The 24413-nt window shown below is 38.9% G+C and overlaps 1 protein-coding gene across 7 annotated transcripts in view; it reads right to left on the bottom strand.

Annotated features, from left to right (window-relative positions):
* The window catches only part of TTC29 (tetratricopeptide repeat domain 29), a 674033-nt gene that overhangs the window by 240081 nt on the left and 409539 nt on the right, over window positions 1-24413 (bottom strand). For 3 of the 7 annotated variants that reach the window (XM_053901209.1, XM_053901212.1, XM_053901208.1), the window contains exons 4-7: window positions 24139-24229; window positions 11350-11465; window positions 5192-5319; window positions 4501-4548 (exon numbers count right to left, since the gene is read on the bottom strand). The gene's annotated coding sequence lies outside the window, so the exon portion shown is untranslated. Of the gene's footprint in view, window positions 1-4500; window positions 4549-5006; window positions 5128-5191; window positions 5320-8130; window positions 8182-11349; window positions 11466-24138; window positions 24230-24413 lie in introns of those variants that run through there. The other 4 variants (XM_053901211.1, XM_053901210.1, XM_019420920.2 and 1 more) reach the window with 4 other exon arrangements.

Below are 24413 nucleotides of genomic sequence, written 5' to 3'. Positions count from 1 at the left end.
ATCATCTGTGTCTCATCCCTTGTATCTGGTAATTAAAAGTATTAGCTGTGACCTTAACAGGCTATTTTCCAGAACACTACATTTGGCCACCTCATAGGGCTTTGGCTTCCTCACAGCCTGGCAGCCTCAGGCTTCTCCCGCAGCAGCTCAGTGCTCCAAAGACAAGTATGCTGAAGAAGAGCCATGGAAACTATATCCACTTTCAGAGCTTGGCCTTGGAAGTCACATAGTACTGCTTCTACTGGGATAAAAGTCCTGTTCAGATCCAAGGCTAAAGAACATAGATTCACCTATTGATGGGAGAGTATCAACACCACATTGTATGAAGAGAATGTGGGATGGAGATATTGTTGTGGCCATCTTTGGGAGATGTAATGTGTCACAGTGGGTAAGGTAGCTGAGCAATAATGAAGGTGGGTCTATAAAATCAAGTTATCTAAAATTTACCCTAAATAGGAAGAAGTGTGGACATAATGTCTGTGGACGTAGAATGGAAAAACTGTCACATGCTGCAAGGGCTTTCAGATGCAAAAGAACACACATTTCTACTGTTAGAGAGGCATCTAAAAGGCCACAGCCTCTTGATTCCACCACCATGTCCACCAGTTGTGATGTCTATCCTAAGCCTCACCAAACAACTGAAAGGCTTATTTTAGGTTTTAAGTCACTTACTTCCAGCATTTACTACATGTGAGACCCAGGGTAAAGCACTATCAACATGGGCCTTAAATATATTTAACAGATATTTATTGAGCTACTACTTGGTGCCAAGTACTGTTCAAGGTGCTAAAGATATAGCAGTGAACAAAAAAGATGAAAATCTCTGATCTCACAAAATTTACATTATAGGGGTGATGTGGGGGAAAACAGATAATACACAAACATACAAAATATATATAATGTCCGATGATGATAAGATGTACAGCAAAATATAAAGCAGGGACCTAGAAATTACCCAAGTGCTCACCAGTAGTGAAGGCATAAATAAGAGCAGAATGAGATAAAGTCAAAGACATTAATGAGAAATTTGGTAGTGTTCTGATGGTGTAGGATCTTGAAGATTACTATAAAAACTGACTTTTACTCTCATTAAGAATCTTTTGGAGATTTTGAGCATAGGGGTAATATGACCTGACTTGCATCTCGAAAGGATCAGTTTTGTTTCCTTTGAGCTTAGACTACAGGGGATGAAGGGCAGATAACACAGGCCAGCTGGGAGGCCAGTTGTTATGAAATCTGGGTGAAAGTTGATGGTTACTCAGGGAGAGTTGGAGGTGGAGAGATGTGGTCAGATCTGGGGTACAGCCAGCTGTGGACAGCCAAGGTACAATATTCCTCTAGTGCTACAAAGCCATGAGGGAGGGAGGTAGAAGAATAATAAGACTTGAGGGAAAGTCTTTGAAATAAATGAAAGATTATGAAAATAATTTTTTGCATAAAGAGAAAAGTATTGTTTTGTTAATTTTTTTAATGTTTATTTATTTTTGAGGGAGAGAGAGAGAGAGAGAGAGAGAGGCAGAGCGTGAGAAGGGGAGGGGCAGAGGGAGAGGGAGACACAGAATCTGAAGCAGGCCCCAGGCTCTGAGCTGTCGGCACAGAGTGTGATGTAGGGCTCGAACCCATGAAGCATGAGATCATGGACACTTAACCGATTGAACCACCCAGGTGCCCCGAGAGAAAATTTAATGCAGATCAGTGTCATGTTTTACATATGATGGAATCCTAGCATTACCCAGATTATCAGGGCATGGTATGATCCATGAAACAATGTCCACTTACTTTTAAATAGTTACAGCTTTAAAGCACACTGTCTGAACAGCAAATGTTATTTAGTCCTTTCCTACTTCATAACTTCATAATATAGTTACTTCTTTTGTAAATAAAACTAAAAAAAAAACCCTACTCTTCTGATCAGATGTCATATTAACTAGTTGAGTTACTTGGATAACCAGAACTTACTAAATGACAACATTATGTAGAACATGTGGTAAGAGGTTAAGGCCAACATAAAGAAAAATCTCATGGACAGGTTTGAAGGCATACCAAAGGCTTCCCCAAGCCCACCTCTGATAAGCCTATTTCAGAGAAGCTAAGAAGAGTCTATGTTCCACAGTCCTCTGATGTTACAGAGCAAATCTGGGCCATCTCAGCTCTTAACCCTCATCTGTCTATCCTTAATGGATTTCTAAAGGGACAGGAGAAAACAATGACTGTTTGTTTCAGTTGGGGCATTTCATCCTTTATGAATTAAGACAGTTCTGAGAGCCCCCACTTTGCTTGCCAAGGGCACTGGGGCAGGAGTGATTTCTACATAACTGCAAGGGCCCTTGAAGGGTTCATCAAGGAGTTTCAAAATGAGGAAATAGTACTTGTAATTCTCCAAGTACTAGAAAGATCCAGCTGCTTGTAGACAGAAAGAGGCACCAAACCCCAGAGTGCGATCCAGCCAACAAGGTATGTAAAAGCCACCCCTGTAAAGTTGGGCTGTCAGTATGTGATGTAAAATTTATCCTTTTTGATGTTTACTTGGGTTAGATAATTGTTGCTAGAAAATATAAGCATCTAATGAAATCAAATGCAAACGCCACACGTGGAGAGGAACATGTCTTCTTTGTCACACATATGAACTGCGATTCTTTTTTTTTTCAATATCTGAGTCGTTTCCTACCATTAATGTTTCAGCTGCCAGTTCCTTCATTTTGCTCTCCTCTGATCTGAGAACATTAGCAGCAGGAGCACCTTTACTCTTAAATTTAGTTTAATGTTAGTATTGCAAGCCCTGCTGGCAAGCCTCAAGGCACAGACTCTGAATGGGGGGTGGTCAGAGCTGAATGATAAAGTGGAAAAAAAAGTTATTAACTCAATGTTGGAAAAAATAGGCTCCAACCAAACTGTGTTGGAAAGTTTAAGCTCAGAGTTAGGGTGAAAGTTGAGCAGGCTCCCCCCCTGCCTTAAACCCCACACACGTACCTGGCTTATGCCTGCTGGGAAACGGGATGTTGTTTTTCACAATTGATTCATGGTCACATAAAGGTATTTTGTTCTACACAACAGGTAATGTGTGAACTGAATTTTATGGCACATAACATTTGATATGCATCAAATATTTAAAGGTTTCCTACAACAAATTTTTTTAATCTAAATAATCACCATCTCTTTTGTAAGTTCAGTCTTATTTATGCTGAATTTTGTTAAAGTAGGAAGTTGGTGCTTTCTAGCAAATAGAAGCAGCCAAGAGGAAAATAAATGAGAAAAAACGCAAGCATGCTTAGGGACCTGTCATTTTAGTCTGAAATTATATCTGTAAAGGAAGCCCTTTGCTCTTTGTTGATATGAGTTGTATCACTTTCCTGGTGTTGGACAGACAGTGTTCCCAGCTCCTAGGTGAGCTCCACCGAGCGGGACGAATGGTTCAGGGTGACTATCTGTGTTCAAGCAGAAATGGAACACATCCTAAACAATGCGCTGTATCAGGGCTCTCCTGGTTCAAGAGCACAGAGGAAATCACACAAGATGGGTGTGACTGCAGGAAGGGAATGGTTCCGATCCAGGCACATGGAGACAGAGAATGTGAGGCACCTCTCTGGCTGGTACCAAAACCAGCTTAGCTCCAGGAGCCGAGGGTGAAGCAGTGTGTGAGGAGGACCCAGAGGCAGCTCTCCCAGTACCAGCAAGTGGGCGGTGCTGCATGTGGCACCAAGGGTGCTGAGACAGAGATCAAAAGGCCGCCTGAAGCCATTCCACTGTTGGTATTCAGAAGAGATTTGGTGGGTTCTTTGATCTGCTGGTTGGCTCTTGTATCACGGTTTGGCCCCCACATGCAAAGACAAATGAGAATGGAGAAATACAGGATGAAAGGTTTAAGAGTGCTGGGTCAGGATGAACGTGTCCCATGGTGAGAGTTTAAATTTCTGCCCCCCAAGTAAAATTCTTCAAAGAGTAACCCTCCTCCTCCGGCCCAGAGATGCCCTCATCAGGAAACACAAAGAAAAGGGTAGGCCTAGCACTGAGTAGACAGAGGCTACTTGGGGAGTGAGGAGGTCTGAGGCCGACTACCATCTCTAGAATTCAATCACTTTGGGATGTGAGAAAGCCGACAGACCACAGCAAACAAATTTATTATTTGTCATCAAGAGAATTCAAAATAAATATGATTTTCCGATCACCAATAAAATCATTTGTAAGAATTAGAACTGTTCACGTTATCACCATAAGCTCTTTTTACTATAAAAGCTTAAAGAAAACTATGGAAAAAGTATCAATAATTATGGTCCTGAAAAGGGTAAAAGAAAGTCACACAAAGAAGCTGAAAGAGTGGCTAAACGTCTATCCCTTGTATCATAATTTTTAAACACCTCTAGCACTCAGTGGTAGGTCATGAGTTAGGTCATTAAATAAAAAGAAATCAGACATTTTCTACCAACTGACATTTCTTGATGATGAAATCAAAATATAAAGTAGGAAAAGTGTTGAAGGCAGGCCATGTTTCAGTTGACTTACATTCGGAGATTACTGCTGAAGGTCTCTCCAAGGTTTACAGACGTCAGTCTGAAAATTAGGAATAATGATAGCAAAGGAGAGAAGAAAAAAGTTACAAATCAGTTAACAGAATAACTCCTCTTCCTGTACCAAATCATGGAATAAGAGTCACTCATACAAATAATACCAAGTACCTAATGTGTGTTTAAATGGACGTTTTAATACCAAAATGTAGTCCTAGGGGAGAAACTAATAACTAATTCAATGAAATGCCAGTACATCTGAATTATGTATATGTATTAATATATTCCAATACAAATGTGACATTAGGGATAACAATTTGATCTCTCAAACTTATTAGACACTAAGTTATCTTTACTCAAACAGCGGGCACCTCAGTTCCCTTTCTGTTCCTACTTAGTCCTAAACGGGACTAGTAATTTATTCCTACACCGGTTTATTTTCCCACTGCCCTCAGAGGGTCAGGTGAACTGGGAAGCAGGAAAAGCGCCTCTCCTGGCTCCTACTTCTATCCACTTCTTGAGGCTAAATGGCGAGGGCCTCTGTTCACGAAGCTTGAGAAGGCGTCTACACACTGACGAAGGAAGGCCTGCTGGGGTCACGAAAGGGACTGGACTGCCTGGAAGAGCAGCCCGCCTCTCCTGGGAACTGTTAAAGTCCTGCCCCGAGCTTCGCCTCAGCCGTCACGAACCTCGGTGGGCTGGCCCCGTGGGGCAGTTCTGGTTTTCCGTTCCGCCGAAGTGTGATCCCCACCGGTGGCAGGTGCTGGGCGCCGGTGCTGCCTCCTCTTCCAGCAGTTGTTCGGAGACCTGGCACAGTCTGCGCGGAGAGAAGGGACGCGGGAGCGTCGCCCGGGATACTGAGGGGGTGGGGCCGGGCTGGTGGGGGCGGGATTAGGCTAAACAGGGTCTCGGGATTGGGGCAGTTCCAGATTCCTCGGGCACGGGGGCGGAGCCTGGTGGGGACAGAGCCTACGAAGGCTGAGCGGGACCTCCAGATCTAGCACGCTTTTCAAACAAGGCAGCTTTCAAAAGTTTGTGGCCGCTTTCAGAAATTAGTTCAACTGATCCAAGGGTCTCCAATTTGCCGCCTGGAGTCATTTCCTTCATGGCGCCTCATTCTTAATATTTTGCTACATTTCCCTGATCAATGGGAAAGCATTCAGCTTGGCATTCGTGACCCCCGTGACCTGATGCCACTTTAAGGAACTGGAAAAGTCATTCATTCCCTTCTTCCTCAGCCTTTGTTGTAACCAGAACCATTTTTGCCCTGCCATCCATGAATACCTTTTCCACTCCTGTCTCCAGCAAGATAGTCCAATTTTGAGTTGTGGTGAGTGACAGACTCAAGATCTCCTGTTCATAGAATCTTCCTGCACCCTGTCTTATTATTACTTTTTAAATTTTTTAGCTGAAACTCAGGATTTTATATTTACATTGACTAAATGTCAGCCTATTAATCTCAGCCCATCATTCCATCCCGTCTCTCACATGTGTAAGTGCAAGGAAGTGAGCTTTCTTGCACATTCTCTCATATGTATATAGGGCAAGAGGGTGAGGATTGTTGCTTATTACTTCTCAAATACAAACGTGCTGGAAAGTGAGGCTTTTATTCAGTGCCTACTGTCACACACTGTAGGAGAGAGAGCCAGCAATATTGCTCACGCAAGTCATTCTATTAGCCATAAATTGATTCTATTTGGAGTACAAACATAACAACCATAACTACACATTTCATTCCGACGTCTAATTTGCTGCACCAAATTATGAAATTATTTCCAGCATGTAAGTTTACATCATGCACTCAATTGATCACTCTGACTACCCGTAACTGGGCTCCACATGATCCCCCATGGCAGTAAGGCCTGCCCTATCCTCAAGAATTCATCTCCCAGTTATCAACATCACCTTAACACGGCTCCACTGTCACCGGTGTGAATTCTTTTCCGGTCTTTACTGCCTTTTCTCCTTAGAGGTTTGTGAATTCCATGCACCTGCTTTTTCACATGAGACTCTCCTGGTTTGGTTTTCTAGGTGGCTTCTTCTTGCCTCTTTGGATATATTCCTCCTGCTTGCTGCGTTTTCACTGGCAGTTCTTTGACCAATTCTCTTTCTCTTTCTGCTTAGTATAATATTTCTTAGAGCTAGGGAATTCAGTTAGCTTTTTTTGCAAGGGATAGAAAACCTGACTCACACTGGGTTAAGCAAAAAAGGAACCTGATTATTTCACACAACCAAAGGATGCCAGCTCCAGGTACAACTTTACCTATAGAATCAGGGCCTTCTGTAAACTTTGAGGACTCTAGAACACCCCACCCTTCACCACACAGAATTAATCTCTCCTTCTTTCTACCTTTTCCTCTTAGACCAGTTCTACCATATGTGTTTCACTTTGCGTGGATCTTGGTTTATGTGAGTTAATCTCTCCTGAAAGATTCTGAGCTCTTTGAAAGCAGAGACCATTTTATTTTTCTCTGAATTCCCTGGGGAATTAGTATATACCATATGGGGATTAGTATATAGCATACGCTCAAAAATGTTTTTTGAATTAATCAAATGAATGACAGGATGGCTAGAAGCTTCTGGAGCTGATTCTTCCATTTGTAATTGTTCTTATTGCTTCCTCTCTCTTCCCCACCTAGAATTGGTGAGGTGGGAGGGGATGCAGTTACAGTTTGAATGCTAATACTGACTTAAGATCTAGAGTGCCCCCTTCTGATCTTTGCTCTGGAGAAAGGTTTTTAGGATGTCTCAGCGTGCAAAGAAGCAAATGATAATCCTCTAGGGGAAGCCAATATATCTTAACTACTCCTTACAATTGTTCTCAAAGTGTTTCTGATACCTCAATCATCATTTCAGTCATCTCCATTATCATGATCTTCCACGATGAAAATTACTCTGAATCATTTTTGTTTTACTGAACACATCTCCAAGGAACAACTGAAGAAAGAATATATGAGGTAAAGTTTTTGAGTTCTTTCATGTCTGAAAATGTGCTCATTTTACCCATGGTTATTTGGCAGGGTTGGACATTCTAGGTTAACAATCATTTCTCAGTTTAGAAGGTATTGATTTCCACCACACACCCCCCCCCACCCAGTATTCATTGTTAATGATAAGAAGCCTAGAGCCAATTTTCATTTTTTTGATGGGATTTTGTGATAAGATCCGTGTTTGCAGTGACATCCCCAAATCTCAGTGACCTAAAATGATGAAGTTTATCTCCTGATTACAATATGTAACCATCCCAGGTCAGCCTTGGGTTTTGTTCCATACTATGTTCAATAGCATAATCGTGCTAAGAGGATTATTACCCCCTGGAGCATTGCTGGTCTGTGGCAGCTGGAAGATGAGAGTAAATTGCACATTAGCTTTTAAAGCCTTCATCCAAAATTATATTCATCATTTCCTCTCCTACTTGAAGTCACATGGCGATGCTCAGTTTTAAGGGAGCAGGTAACTTTGATCTTGCCATGTGTCTGAAAGAAGAACCAGATCTCTGCGAATGGTCATAATGAATATCGCACATCTGGTTTTTTCCTTCAACTAAGACATTTTTTGGACTTTTGTATCCTTTCTGTTCTGACATTTCATGGAGTTCTCTAGTAGAACTTGTCAGCTGAGTACTCACATTCTTCCTCAGATTTAGATAATAATCTTCTATTTTTAAAAAATTATTTCATGTTCTCATTTTCTTTTTCTATGATTCTTGCTTATTAAACATCAACCTAGATTTGTCCTTTTTATCTCTGATTTTTATTTCATTTTTATTTTCTTTGCCTTTTTGGTTCTAAAATTTGGACATTTTGGACAGTATTATTTTTCAGTATTTTATTGATTTTTTTGTGAGATAAATCATATTTCTTAGTCTTTGATAGTTCTTGTTCTTTTATTCATCCTTTTGTATAAACTCTTTTATAGGCGTACTATCGTTTATGGATGTACAATTATTTCTGAATATATTAATTAGTTTTCTCTAAATTATTTTTTCCTCCAGAAAATTCTTTTCTTTTGTTAATGTTGACATATCTCTTTTACATAGTTATTGTTCTTTGTTTTTATATTAATTAATATTAGGTAATTAGCTGCTAATAACAGGAAAAAATATATAGAATTGGAATGATACTCCACAGTGTCAGATTCCCAGTTTCTTTGGCTTTGTAACTCCACTATATATGGATACCACTCCCAAGATCATTGATTGTCCACAATGGCTGCTTCCCAAGCATATGTGTGTATTTTCTCTGAAGGAAGGATGCACAGGGGAATAATGGCATGCATACTCATCCCAAGAGATGAACACATCTTTTGTGCTACATAGCACTGGCAAGGACTTCATCACAATGTCATCGTTAGTTTCAAAGGCAGCTGAAAATATGATCTTCATTTTGAGTAGCCATGTGATTTGCTAAAAGTCAAGATCCTATAACTGTGGAAAATAAGAAAGAGTGGATGATAGGGGACAATCAGCATCAATGCTAAAGACATCAGTTCTTATATAAGAAAGAAAGACTGGATTTCTGGTGTTGAGTTTCCTCTATTGTCTAAATGGGACTGTTCTCCAAGTTTCCTCCTTGGGTAAGAATTTTCAAAGCTCTGGGTAAGGTGGGCAAGTCCTGTCTTCTTGAGTTTCTTTTAGAGTGAAAACATGGGGAAGCTATCTGGCTGTGCCCGCTATGCCAGAAGACGTAGTCAGGCCTGAGGTACCAACATGCACACCTGGAGCCTAAACTTTCAACTGAAAGTTCATTGAAAGTCTTTATAGAAGAGTTTTGGTTTAAAGTATTCCTTCTTGCTCCTAGGAGTGAGGGTGTTAAATAGGGGTTTGAGGGGCGCCTGGGTGGCTCAGTCGGTTAAGCGTCCGACTTCGGCTCAGGTCACGATCTCACGGTCCATGAGTTCGAGCCCCGCGTCGGGATCTGGGCTGATGGCTCACAGCTTGGAGCCTGCTTCCGATTCTGTGTCTCCCTCTCTCTCTGCCCCTCCCCCGTTCATGCTCTGTCTCTCTCTGTCTCATAAATAAATAAACGTTAAAAAAAATTAAAAAAAAATAAATAAATAGGGGTTTGAGTGGTGAAATTTATCATATACAGACTATTTTTGCCCTTATTTTCAACCTCCCTTCTCATTTCTTGCTCTTCTTGCCCTGTAGATGCTGAACAATGACTCCAGGGTTTATGTTGAAGACTGTCCTTGGCTGCTCCAGTGCTATGGCTTTCTCTACCTGTTTCATCCTTTACCCCACTCCATTCCACTTTGTATCTTAAGGTGGTTTTTTAAATCTCTCACCCATTGATAGCTAATACCCTATTTTCATCACTGTTATTAGTAATTTTTTTGTGGTACTTACACATTTTTATTTCACTGGGATCTTGGGAGGGAAGGGAGGTACATATATGTGCTTAGTTTGTTAGCATCTAAACATTTTTCAGGAATGGAATACTGAAATAAGACACAGGAAAAATTAAGGGGAAGAAAAGAAAGGAAGGGAAATTATAGAACAAAACTAGAAAATGCGATGAAAAGTTACAGGGAGACATTGATTAAATCATAATAGTCAAGTCACAAACCACCTGCCTTAAATTTGTAATAGATAAATTAATTAATATAATTATCTAAAATTTTGGATAGGGGTACCTGGGTGGCTCAGTCAGTTAAGCATCAGACTTGGGCTCAGGTCATGATCTTACAGCTCATGAATTCGAGCCCTGTTGGGCTCTGTGCTGACAGCTCAGAGCCTGAAGCCTGCTTCGGATTCTGTGTCTCCTCCTCTCTGCCCCTCCCCTGTCATGCGCTCTCTCTCCTTCAAAAATAAATAGGCATTAAAAAATATAAGAAAATAAATACAATTTTGGATCAAATTAATTTATTTGTATGTAGGTTGGCTGTTACGCATCCTTCTTCCTAAAAATACATCTTGAGGAAATATCAAATTCCATTAGATACAATTCAGTGGGACAGTAGCAGGTATCCTTATACTTGTCTAATCAGGAGAGAATATGACTGAAGAGGGTCAATTTCAGGCTTCCACCTTAGAATTTGAATTTTGAGCAGCAAGACAAAGAACCCCAAAAGTTTTGGCATTTACTCCATACCAGCAGTGGCCTCCTGCCAAGATAATTCCTGCCAAGATATGGTTGTGGTTTCTGCTTCCTTAGTCTCAGAATCTGCATTGATTCCTACCAGTTCCCAAGCCCAGCTTTTCAGATCTCTGTCCATTTCCTTTTGTCTAAATGAAGTACAGCAAAATTCTGTTGCTTGGGATTAAATCCTAACTGACATAAATGTTGGCACCAGAGGCTGGATTGTGGGAAAAGGAACTTCAGGGAAGGGTTCTTACGATTGATCATCTATCTACATTAAGGTGAAAAGCAATGAAGCTCTTGATTCTTGTCCTTACAAGAAAGGTAGCAAACCATGACAACGTTGATGAAACAGCAATTATCAACCGAGATTACTTGTGAAAAATTTTCCATTGGGGAGAGTAAAAGTCTAACAGATCATGGAGCTACCACAACCAAAGATCATTGTGAAACAATGAGGAATCCAAGTATTTGCGGTTGAGTAGTTGCTTTTGGTGACACTGGATAATATAAGGAAGAGAGTGACAAACTAAAAATACTAAATCTCTGTTTTCAAAGCATGGGCTAACCGTGCTTTATATAACCATCCTGGCACAAAAAGTCAAGTGACTTAATCACAACAAGAGCTGATTCTATAGCCCAGGAAGATCTGTCATGTGAATGTCAGGGCATTCATCAGAAAAGAGTGCTGCTTTAACAATATAAATGGAGTTATTCAGGCATATTCAGAAGACATTGAGTAAGTGGAAGTCCAAAGCCCCTCTTACCTATCTTCCACTGAAGCGTCTTGCAAAGATAAATAATCCACTTTATACTCCACTGGTCACACAGCTATTCTTCCCTTGCTTGAAGATACTGTTACTTTTTTGCCTGAGGTTGTTCCCTTGAAGAAAAAATACAATAATTTCTTTCTTACTCAGCACCTCATAATATTCACATCTGTAATTAGATTTAAATCTCATAGTGTCCTAGGGGACAAAAATGAAAAAATACAACTCTGAGATGACTCATGTGTACACATACACACACAAGCACAGACACACATGCGCGTGTGCACAGAATTTGCTAGTTTATGTCAGCCAAATTCCAGAAACATTGTTTTTCCTCCAGAATGGATTTTTAGGGCGTTTGAACAAAAAGTGGGGAATGTAATACCAGAATTTGAAATGTAATATCAGTATAAATTTGTCATGATGGGTAGATTTTTTAAAGACTTTAGATTCCATGTGTTATTTTAGGTGATTAGATACAGTTTATTTAATAGTTTCCTGGTTTAGTTAATGTATATCTGGCCAAATGGATAGTAATTTGTGTTGCAAAAAATTTGGTTTAAAGGCAGAAATTTAAAGTCTTTCAGAGATAGGATGCTAGGGTGCATATATCATATATGGCTCACCTTCTAACTATATTCCCTAAGAAAGTCTTAAAAACCTTCCCTTCACCAACAGTTTGAGATCTAAAGAGGAAAATGCCAAACCTCTGTAAGTTCTCTACTAACTTATTTCCCTAGGTTAAAAGTGCTGGTGGGAAGTGTTATAATCGAAAAAAAGCACCATGACTTTAACAGAGATGCAATGTTCCCAAGGTAGAAGAGGTCAGTGGAATTATTAAATCTCAGTGGGAGACTAGGTACATTTGCCATAATATTCAGCCATGCCAATGTGTTCATTAGAATAGCCTGATCTACAGAGATCTGTGGCTATGATTAATTTGTCATGACATTGCTAGGAATCAAACTAATGGGTAACCTTTATACTTAGAACTTAATTTGTGTAAGAAGAAAAAAGATCCCCTAAACCTGATAAACAGAAGCCTGGCTTGAGTTCCCATAATAGACAGTAGAGAGTACTGATTTTTCATTAAATGCCAAGATGAGAACCACAGCCCCTTGAATGAAAGCTATGTACCCTGGAGTCCAGACATTACACCCAAAGTGCACTTGAATCTTTCTCCTTTTTTTCTTTAAAGGTAACTATATTTATTCACTCAGGTAACTGTACTGGAAAAAAGAGTATACCCAAAACTTTCGGGTTGTTAGATACCATACACTAATTCTGAGTTAATGCTAATGCTAATTTTTAATCCATTATTAATAGATTTAAGGTAAATTAATTTTTTGGTTTTTTTAAGTCTAAAATAGGCCTAGTAAACTCTGGGCCCATCCTATGGTTATTTTTCTGATGGTAGGAATTTTTAGTGATCACCTGACCTTTAGAATAAAGGTTATTACGGTACAAGAGCATCAAGAGGAAGTTCTTGAGATTCTACCTTTATGCAGCAATTACAGTGGGTCAGATAATTGGAAAGATTCACCAGACTCTAGCAAGACTTACTCAAAAAGATTCCTCTGGGTAAAAGATACAGAGAAGCAGGGGCAAGAAAGCATAATGGGGGGCGCCTGGGTGGCTCAGCCGGCTAAGCGTCCAACTCTTGATTTTGGCTCAGGTCACGATCTCAGTTTTGCGAGTTCAAGCCCCACATCATGCTTCGGATTCTCCTTCTCTCTCTGCTCCTCCCCAGGTCGCACTGTCTCCCTCAAAATATATTAAAAACAAAAAGGTATAATGCAACTTCAGATTGGTCCTGACACCCATATACAACTTCTTTGGTTCTCCCTCATTTGCACGTGATGACCTTCATCTCTAGAACAAAAGTTTACCTGGGGATCTCTTATTTATTGTTGGATTTAAGTCTTAATATATACTTTATTTTTTCCCCAATCTATGTTAAGGAATAATTGAAAAATTACTGAAAAATATAACTGCATATATTTAAAATGTACAACATGATGATTTAATATATATACAAATTGTGAAATAATTACCAAGACCAAGGTAATTAACATATTCACCACCTTATAATGAACTCTTCTGGTATGTGTGTGCTGAGAACACTTAAGATTACTCCCAGCATCTTTCAAGTATACAATTTTTTTGTGGTCACAAATGGCAAAATTTTATTCTTTTTTATGGCTAAATAATATTCCTGTGTGTGTGTGTGTGTGTGTGTGTGTGTGTGTGTGTGTGACATTTTCTTTATTCATTCATCCACTGGAGGGCATTAGATTGTTTCCATGCCTTGGCTATTGTGAATAATGCTGCAATGGACATGGGAATGTAGGTATCTCTTTGAGATGAAGATTTTGTTTCTTCCCAACCCAGGAGTGAGATTGCTGGATTATGCAGTAACTCTGTTTTTAGTTTTTTGAGGAAGCTCCACATTGTTTTCCATATTGGCTGTACCAGTTTACATTTCCACAACAGTGTACAAGGGTTTCTTTTCATCAAGGGGTCGTTAACGTTTATTTATTTTTGAGACAGAGAGAGAGCATGAACAGCGGAGGGGCAGAGAGAGAGGGAGACACAGAATCTGAAACAGGCTCCAGGCTCTGAGCTGTCAGCACAGAGCCTGACGCGGGGCTCGAACTCCCGGACCGTGAGATCATGACCTGAGCCGAAGTCGGACGCTTAACCGACCAAGCCACCCAGGCGCCCCATCAAGGGGTCGTTATACTCCACTGGTCACACAGCCAAAGCAGGCTATAAAGTAGGTACGGATTACCAATCTATATATTTTGATAAACAATGTAGACAAACTAGTTCAGCGTGCATTCAGGGGAGTTTCAGACTTTAAACAGCATATTAAGTGTCACTACCTAGTATATTTCATTCATATCTTGGTAATGGGAGAATAAATGGAAAGTAATACTACATCTGCAAGGAACTTCACACATGGAAAACTTAGGAGTGAAAATTCTTTGCATATTCCTATTTGTTTCCTTGGGTTAGGTGGACAAAGTAGATGTACGTTTTGAAGAATAAAAGCTTAATCATTGTGCCGCTGTTCCTGATAGAGCTTTCTTGCTGGAGCAACCTGATAAGCAGCATATACTGCCTACTCCCATATTTTGATTCACAGAAAAACAAAACAAAACAGAAGTGATTTGCTTTTACTTAGCAAGAACAGAAGTACACTTTTATTTTCCACCTCAGTAATCTGTCAACTTTGGCTCTTTGCTGCAATTTAGTTCACAGGGACCTTAATTCTCTTACCATCTTGTAGAATATCAGGCTGGATTGCGACACTGATTGGTTGTTTAGCAGAAACTGGAGAGCAAGATATACCAGGTACTCTATACCCTCATACTATAAATGCATGGGAAAAGGGACAATATACATCTTATGAAAACACAGGAGTTTTCTCACATCAGTGAGGTTCTGGAGGGTTTAGATGGACAAACACTCCAATGTGAAGGACAATTTGTTGAAATTTGCCTACCCAATCAAAATGCTTATTTGCGTAACTTTGGATTTTAGAGGCTGATATGAATCCTGGCCTGTCATCACATCTGTAGCTGTTGTCTGCCTTGATATAATAAAACACAGTTCTTGGTTTCTGGCCCCAGGATCTGTCCTCATATCTGCCCTTCCCAAGTCTTGTTCACAGCTTCACAATGATTTTGTGAACCTCTGAAATCCATTCCAATAAATTAATTTTTCTGAACTTAGCCAGAGTTGACTTTTATTACTTACAACTAAAGAATGTTAATTTACACAATAATTAAGGATGTAGTACAAATGAAGTAAAACTTAATTAAAAAAACACAAATTAGTAAGTGTTAATTATAGATATCAATTATTCACATTGAACATTTTATAACATTTAATTTCTGTAAAAATTTTTTTCAACATTTATTCATTTTTGAGAGACAGAGAGACAGAGCATGAGCAGGGAAGGGGCAGAAAGACAGGGAGACACAGAATCCCAAGCAGACTCCAGACTCTGAGCTGTCAGCACAAAGCCTGACGCAGTGCTCGAACCCAAGAACTGTGAGATGGTGAACTGTACTGAAGTCAGACGCTTAACTGACTGAGCTACCCAGGCACCCCTAACATTATACATTTTCTAAAGTCATAGTTGAAACTCTAAGATTCTATTAAGAAATTTCCTTTAAAGAGTGGGTGCCTGGGTGGCTCAGTTGGCTAAGTGTCCAACTCCCGGTTTCGGCTCAGGTCATGATCTCATGATTTCATGAGTTTGATCCCTACATGGGGCTCTGTGCTGATTAAGAGCCTGCTTGGGATTCTCTCTCTCTGCCCCTCCCCTGCTCATGTTGTCTCTGTTTCTCTCAAAATAAATAAATAAACTTAAAAAATAAAAAAAAAAAAGAAATTGCTTTAAAGATTATACGGAATTACATATATTTTTCTATTGTTACATCGAGATTTGATGAAATTAGTTTAAAAAATGGAGGCTAAAATATTCTATTTGATTTTTTGTTGTTATTGTTTTGTTTTTAAGTTTATTTACTTATTCTGAGAGAGAGAGAAAGTGTGTGTGGAAGTGGGGGAGGGGATGACAGAGAGGGAGGGAGAGAATCCTAAGCAGGCTCCACCCTATCAGCCCAGGGCCTGACTCAGGCTCGATTTCCCCAACTGTGAGATCATGACCTGAGCTGAAATCAAGAGTTGGGTGCTTAACTGATTGAGCCACTCAGGTGCCCCCAAAATATTCTATCTGTGTAGTCAAGTGATTATGTGCATTTTTTTTACCTGGCTGAAAATATAAAATATTTTTGAGGTTTTACTATTTCCTATTTGTAAAATAAATTAGGTGGAGAAATCTAGTCAATATTTATTGATCTTACATAAACAGTGCACTGAACTAAATATTCTAAGGTAAAATAAAAAGCCATTTGCTTATTGATGTTTGCAAGCAATAATTTTTATGCTGAATTTAGAGTTGAAAGCATTTTTATAGATTGTACCAATGTGTATAACACTCTTCTAATTGTCCTAAGTGTTTTGCAGTTAAAAGAACCTAGAAAAATAACTTTTAAGATTCAATCAAATATAATCAGCAAATAGTTTTTGAACTACACATTCTCAAATTGTTTGGCAAGATTCTGTAAAATGCAAGAGAGCTGGAAAAGGAGAAGCAACAGGCTGAAGGCATGATACTCAGTCATACTAATGTTAGGAAAGCACATTTTAAAATTAAGGGTATAGGAAATAATTGCCTGAAAATCATCAACATCTAAGAAGCTTGGAAAGCCTTTAGGATCCGGCTTGAAAATCTTTTACCTGTCTTGACATCTAATGTATATTATCTTGGTTTTAAATTCAGTTTTAATTGTTTTTTTTTTTCTCACTCAATGTGTGCAAACCACATTGTTTTTAATGCCAAAGTATACAGAGAACTTTCTTTTATAATGTCTTGTAAATATTAGTTGTTATTAAAACTTATTTCCCCATTTTTTTTCAGTGTTTTTATACTCTGAATTCTGTTTGCTGCATTCTGTTTTCTCAGACGGCTAAATCTGCCAATTAAAAAAAGTGCCATTTGAATTTGAACATACTTTATATGCTTTTTGCTAATTTTACTCATTTTGTGCCTCCACACACTGGATAAAACTACAATGACAATGTTTTCTACAAGTGTAGGCAAATTTCAACAAAATAATATGCTTTAACAGTTGTCACATCTTTCAAAAGCTTAATTATGTGTGCACATCATAATAAAAATATATGTGTATATACATATCTGCTTATATGTATATAAATATCATTTTAAGATACTAAGAGGCATATCAATATTTTTCCAATTCAATTCAGAAGTGAAATTTCCCATTTTCCAAGGACAAAGATCTAACTGTATACACAAGGGGAATTCTAAATTCATGAACAAAACATATATTCTATATGTATCGAATATATGTAAGCATATTTTATATACAAGCATATTATATATTTACATATAGATTATATATTCTATAGAATATATATATTATATAGATGAGATCATGTGATCTCATGATCTTTTTACGTAGGGGCACCTGGGTGGCTCACTTGGTTGAATGTCTGACTCTTGATTTTGGCTCAAGTCATGATTTCATGGTTCGTGAGTTCAAGCCCCGTGTCAGGCTCTGTGCTGACACACAGATACTGCTTATGATTCTCTCTCTCCTCTCTCTTCCCCTCCTCTGCTCGTGCTTGCTCTCTTTCTCAAAATAAATAAATAAACATTAAAAAAAATGTTTAAGTAACATAGAGGACCACAAGGAAAAACAGAAAGTCAGTGAACCAAAAACATACCCAGGAAGAAAGCATTTTGAATATTATAAAAAAAAGTTTTAAAAATAATAACTTCAGTGGTTCTATGAACAATTTTAACAATATATATAAGCATATAAACATATTATATATTATATTGAATATAATAATATTTTTCAAAGATTGTTTTAAATAAGATGATAAATATCACATTTGGTAAAATTCTATAACTTCCAGTTCAGTCTCATACTAAAATAACTTTATTAAATAAAAGTATAAATAAAAGCTGAATTAGACATAACAAAAAAATATGGAGTAGCAGTCCTATGCACTAAATTTGAAAGTCTAAATCCATTCATCCATCCAACCAACCATTCATCTATCTATCCATCCATTCATCACTTCAGTAGGCCAGGTAGTCTGCTAGAGTAGGAATACAAAGATAAATCATGTTCTCAGTGAACTCACAGCCTAGGAATCAAGACAGACATGCAAAAGAGACAACTATTTCTTTGTTTTCAAGCTCTGTGACCCATCTGCACCTGCATCAGAAAGAACTGGACTGATGTCCTTTTCTTCTCAATCACTTAAGTCCTAGCCATCCCATTCTGGTCCCCAGGCTGTGCCTAATCCTCTCTGCTCCTGACTCATTCAGCCTCACATTCTGCACTCAGATCTAATTCTCCTCTAGTACTGACCTCAGGACACCCAGGCATTCACACCCCATGAGTTATGTTCCTTCAGCCAGTTTGCATAACCAATTATTCTAATGGGACCTGGTACAGCACAGACCATCATGGCCAACGTGCCTCCCTGGATCATCCAGTCCTACGGAAATCTACAGTACCACATGATAAGTGCTATAAAATAACATCACCTTGGGTGCCTTGAGGAGGGACTATGCAGCTTCCCAGGACTGAGTGGAAGTTTGACAGCTACAAAACACTTTATAGAGAATAATGTTTGAAATGTAATTTTGAGTCTCGAAAAATGAGTAGAGGTGTGCCAGGTATACAGAGAATACAATGGCAGAAAACCTTAGCTCTTTAGATTCACATGAATTCTAGAATATAGGGGCACAGAGGTGTGGAAGATGAAGTCATCCCCAAACAACATAGCAATATAAAAATCTGAGCTCCAACCAAGGCAATGAAAAACTGAGCACACAATAATATATTCATCAGTTTAGTATATTTGGGATTATAATTGGAACAGATATTGATTTTATAGTATTAGTTATAGTCAGGACAGGGAAAATTATGAATGTTCCTCAAGAAGAGTGAAATAAAGTAAAAAGGGCATCAGTTCTTTATGGGTGAAACTGGTTACTTACAGAACATTCTACAAAGAACCTTGGTTGATCTGACTCCAAAGATTCTCTCCTAAATTATTATTTTAGCTTTCTTTCCTCTTATCCCATGCTTAACAATAATATGTATAATTTCCTTCTCTTTGTAGAGTTTCCTAAATGGACGGAAGTTGTGTTTTGGTTAACCAACTATGAATATTTAGGTTATCCTTGAAATTATATTCTCACTACAAATAAATTAATTAATATATTCCCACTACAAATGCACTGGCATTTGGCTTATGTGTCAGCATGTGTCTTTAGTTATTTTGTGTTTACTAAGGTTGTTCACCACTTGATATGCTGTAGTCATGGTTCTGGATTTTCAAAACTGAGGAACAGGTCTTTGACTAGAGTAATCCATCCAGAAAGAGTCATCTTATGAAGGCCAGGTTAGTGACCATTGACTTCTCTTGGTAATTACCCCCATCTTGACCCTCTTTATTACAAAAGTAATTATGGTTCTATGTGATTTATTCAAAATTTTTAAGTAGGGCCACATGGGTGGCTCAGTTGGTTGAGTGTCTGACTCTTGATTTTGGCTCAAGTCATGATCTCATGGTTCGTGAGTTCGAGCCCCGTGTCAGGCTCTGCGCTGACAGCACAGATACTGCTTATGATTCTCTCTCTCCTCCTCTCTCTGCCCCTCCCCTGCTCATGCTTGCTGTCTCTCTTTCTCAAAATAAATAAACATTAAAAAAATTTTAAGTAACATAAGGGACCACAAGGGAAAATAGAAAGTCAGTGAACCAAAAACATACCCAGGAAGGAAGAATTTTGAATATTATAAAACAAAGTTTTAAGAATAACAATTTCAGAAGACCATGGGGGAAGGGAAGGGGGGAAAATAGTTAAAAACAGAGAGGGAGGGAGGCAAACCATAAGAGACTCTTAAATACAGAGAATAAACTGAGGGTGGATGGGGGTGTAGGGGACAGGGGAAAATGGGTGATGGGCATTGGGGAGGGCACTTGTTGGGATGAGCACTGGGTGTTGCATGTAAGCGATGAATGATGGGAATCACCCCAAAAACCAAGAGCACACTTTACACACTGTATGTTAGCCAATTTGACAATAAATTATATTAAAAAATAATAATTTCAGTGGCTCTTTGAACAATGTTAGCTGTAACATCCTTACATTTTTTCTAGGATAATCAGATAACTGAGAATATCTTATGCATCACAGTGGCCGTGAGAATGCACCTCAGAGACCACTGACTTGACTACAGGGTGTGTAATTAACCAAGGGTACCAGCTACTGTGTTTTGAAATTTGTGGTTCCACACCTCCCAGAGATCATTCCCAGCCAATGACTGTGTGCAGAAGAAGTACTAAAGCAAACCCATTCTTGAGAGACACTGACTTCTCTGAAGGCCAACTTTGGCTTAAGGATTCCCTATTGTTTCCCCAAACCTTCTATCAGTCTAGGGTACTTCCACCAAACCTCTCTCTCTCTCCTTTATTTGAGATCAGAACTGCATCAGAGTCTGATGGCTCTCTTAGCCTTCTCTAGCTCCCTCCCTATTTTCTCTCAAAGAAGCATTTCTTCAAATAAAATCCTTGCATATTACCTACCTCATCTTTGCATCACCTTCTGAAGGACCCTGAACAACACTTCTAAAAATTTTGCTAAATTCTCTTCAACATTTTATGCCATGGTACAAAAGGTAAGAATTCCAACTGGGCTAATCCTCCCAGTGGGCAGAATATTGAATGGTATATCCTCTTGTCCACTTTACCCAGATGGAGGAAGTGTTTGAGGAAAGAGTCCATGCTGATATATGGGTATTATCTATTAGTTTTCCTGAAAGATCAGAGACATGGGAAAAGCAAGATTGCTGACATGGAAGTTTGGATAAGAGTTATATGGGTAGGAGCACCTGGGTGGCTCAGTCGGTTAAGCGATTTTTGGTTTCAGTTCAGGTCGTGATCTCACAGTTCATGGATTCAAGCCCTGTGATGGGCTACGCGCTGACAGTACAGAGCCTTCTTGGGATTCTCTCTCTCCCCCTCTCTCTGTGCACCCCCCTGCTCACTCACTCTCTGTCTCTCAAAAAATAAACATTAAAAAAAAAAGAGTCTGGATAGACTACTTTGAATAGACCCAGAGTAGATAAAAGAGTCTCTTAACAGTCAGGTAGACTTTCCTGCTCAGTGGAGGTAAATTTATTCTAGAGCTTACTCAATGGTTTATGAGCAACATGATCATATTGGTAGGAAAGGAAGGAACACATGGATAGGCACAGTAACGAGCATTTTCCCACCCCACAGATGACCTAGTTTTTGCTACTGCTGAGAGCCCATTTTGCAAGTAGCAATAAATAACCCCATGTTCCTGATTGGATACCATATTCTAGAAGGACCAATCTACTAGCTAATAGCATGCTGGTTATACTATATCCCCTCCATCACAGAGGAGGCAGTATTTTGTCCTAACTAGAACAGACATGTATTCTGTATATATATTTGCCTTCCCTGTTGGCTATGCTTCTGACAGCATCACCACCTATGGACTTATAAATGCCTTATTTATGGCTACAATGCAAATGGCTTCTCGGGGATGAAACAAGGGAGTTTGTTGATACTCATGGTTTAACTGCTTTTACACATAATCTATTATCCATAAGATCCTGACCTTATAAAAGGAAACAAATGAAGACTTAGAGCTCCAGCTGACACACACTACTTTCTAAGTTTGGGATGTTGTGCTGTAGGATACAGTATGTACTCTGAAACAAGAATCAATGTATGGTGCTGTTTCCCAGAGCCAGGATACTTAGGTCCAAGAACACAGAGAATAGGGATGGTACTGCTTGGTACACCTAATATCCCATTTGCAAAACTTTACTTCTTAACAACACAACTCTAGGATGTACTGAGATACAGCTCCTTAGTACCAAAGGGAGAAATGATTCTACCAAGGGACACATTTTGTTTCCATTGAGTTAGAGTAGCTAAGACTGCTATCTGGTATTTTGGTTTCTTCATAATGGTTATAATATTGATTAGATGGTTGATCTTGCCTACCAAGAAAAAAGGAGAAATAAGGATGAAACCAAGGGGAGCCTTGGCGAGGATTGCCTTCCAGAACCTCTGTGTCTAATAGTTAAAGTTATTAGAAGACCCAACAATCTCAAATATTTGGAAACACCAAGGACTTGTATCCACTTGGAATGCATTTTTAAGTTATTCCAAGACATAAACTGATTAAATCGAAAAAAATAAAAGATAAAATAAAAAGAAAATGTACAGTGGAGAGGAAAATTGTATATACTTTTATATAATCGTGCATGACAAGTTGTAGAAATAAACAAACTTTCATCTACCTAAAATATTGACATGAAATCATACCAGAACTTGAGCATGATGGATATTACTGAACAATCTTGGATCTGTAACACGCAATATTTTTGGTTGACTCCTTTTGGGTATGGAATGACCATTACTTTCGTTGTACAAATGAGAACTGTATTACGGAGGGTAGTAACTTTTCTTTTTAAAATATGTGTAAGTATAGGAATACTGGTGTACGTTGACAGTGGGCAGCCCGAATGGTAGGTCATAATGGGAATTTGTCATTCTGTTTTAGTCATTCTGCTTCTGAACCTTCTACTCATATTTTAGGAAACCTTGTAAGCTATAAGAAGTTCACTTCCGGGTACAGAAGCTCAGTATGCCAAGACATTACTTTCTGAGACTCCTTTGCAATGAGCATACTGATACACTGCCAGTGTCAGCCAATTAGAGACATCTGCTTCAGACTTTGAACCACAAGTGACTCATGCAAACACATAACGATCATGCAGATAATGGCAAGGCTGAGAGTAGTGATAGTGATTATGTTGTTTTCAGAGGCAGCACTGTCTAGAGCCCAGGGCCAACACTGATAGATTTATAAGTCCAAGGTGGGGCATCTGTGCCCACAGAGTCTCCCTGGCACTAGTTACGAGGCAGGATTTGGAGTATTGTTCAAGGATTCATGTTTGGTCTCCACTCTGTGAATATTCTGTAAAAGATCAAATATGATTTTAACAAAATTTTGTCTGACTGTAATAGACAGAGCTAATTTTTGTAATTGAGGGCTTTTTGCCATTGAGAATATGATTAATACTCTGTTTTGTGAATAGGTAATTTGAGAGCCTTTTGGCTCTTACTGCCCAAAGTAGCCTGTGTTGCCTTTATGTGCCTTCAAGATCAGCCCCAACCTGCTAGATACTGACCCTACTGTTTGAATAATTTGTTTCAGGCCTGGTTAGGATTAGCTCTGCCTCTAGAGCTTTGTGAAGCTACACACAGATGTGCACCATGTATTCAGTTCTTCCATATTGCTTCAGTTTTCCCAGCTAATAAGCAGCAGACCTGGTATTTATTTAGACTTTGTGACTCCAAAGTCCTTGCTCCTAATCATCACCTCCTACTGACTTTAGCTACATCTCACAGATGGGAATGGTCCCTTTGAAGGTGAGTGGCCTCCTCGAGACTCTTCCAAATCATGTCATTATATAGTCTCCATATAATCTGACAGACTACCACCTACTGACAATAGCATTCATGTTGATTAGCAAGCTATACTATTAAAACTTCTTCTAATATCATCCACATTAACTATCCTGCACCTTTCACTTCATCAATGTACCCCTCATATCTTAGCACTTGCCCTATATAAGTGTATCTTTTACTAACTTCCTCTCCCCAGAAAGAACAGAATTGTCCTGGCATCCTCTTCAGCCTGGGTCCCACCAATGGAATTACCGCTCCTTCCACTTCCTTCCATCTCAAACTCCTGGTATACTTTCTCAGGGCTCAGGTTGGTCCTCTATCAATCCATACAACTGGAATAATGTAACACTTTATAGTTCATCTAGAATTCCATGTCTTAACTTGGGTGATTAACAAAGGAACAATTAGAGAAAGCTCATTGAATTGGAAAAAGATAATGACTCCAGAATTCCTGACTCCAGACTTCATGGGCACTCCAGTAAGTGATTTTCCCATATTTTTTGCAGCCCCACATTTTCCTCTCTTCTGATTCCAGAATTGTTTTTGAAATGGCAGCTGTCTTTGTGAAAAGAAGAAACCTTTAAAGGTGCAGAAGGATATTTGATGAGGCTGTTTTAACTGAATAAAAGCTTACCACAAATACAATTTACTTACTTTATGCACTTAATTCTGTATGAAATTCATAGGTAGGAGGCATATTTTATAAAAGCAGAATCTTGCTGGGTTGATGAATCTTGCTGGTTTCCTAACAGAAAAAAATGGGTGTCTCACTTGAAATACATAAGCTTTGAAAATTCTCCAAATCATTTCTCCTTTTTTTAAACATTCAGATTGAAAGATGAGATGGAGACAGGAGTGCTGTTGATGATCAAATGAACGACCATTGCAAGCATTCTCAGTAGATAGAGCTCATCCTGAAAGTCATTAAA

Source organism: Panthera pardus, unplaced genomic scaffold (assembly GCF_024362965.1).
Source record: "Panthera pardus isolate Hobbes unplaced genomic scaffold, ASM2436296v1 HiC_scaffold_13, whole genome shotgun sequence".
Lineage (NCBI taxonomy): Eukaryota > Metazoa > Chordata > Mammalia > Carnivora > Felidae > Panthera > Panthera pardus.
Note: the sequence above shows the minus strand (reverse complement) of the source record. Positions and strands in the feature narration are given on the sequence as shown.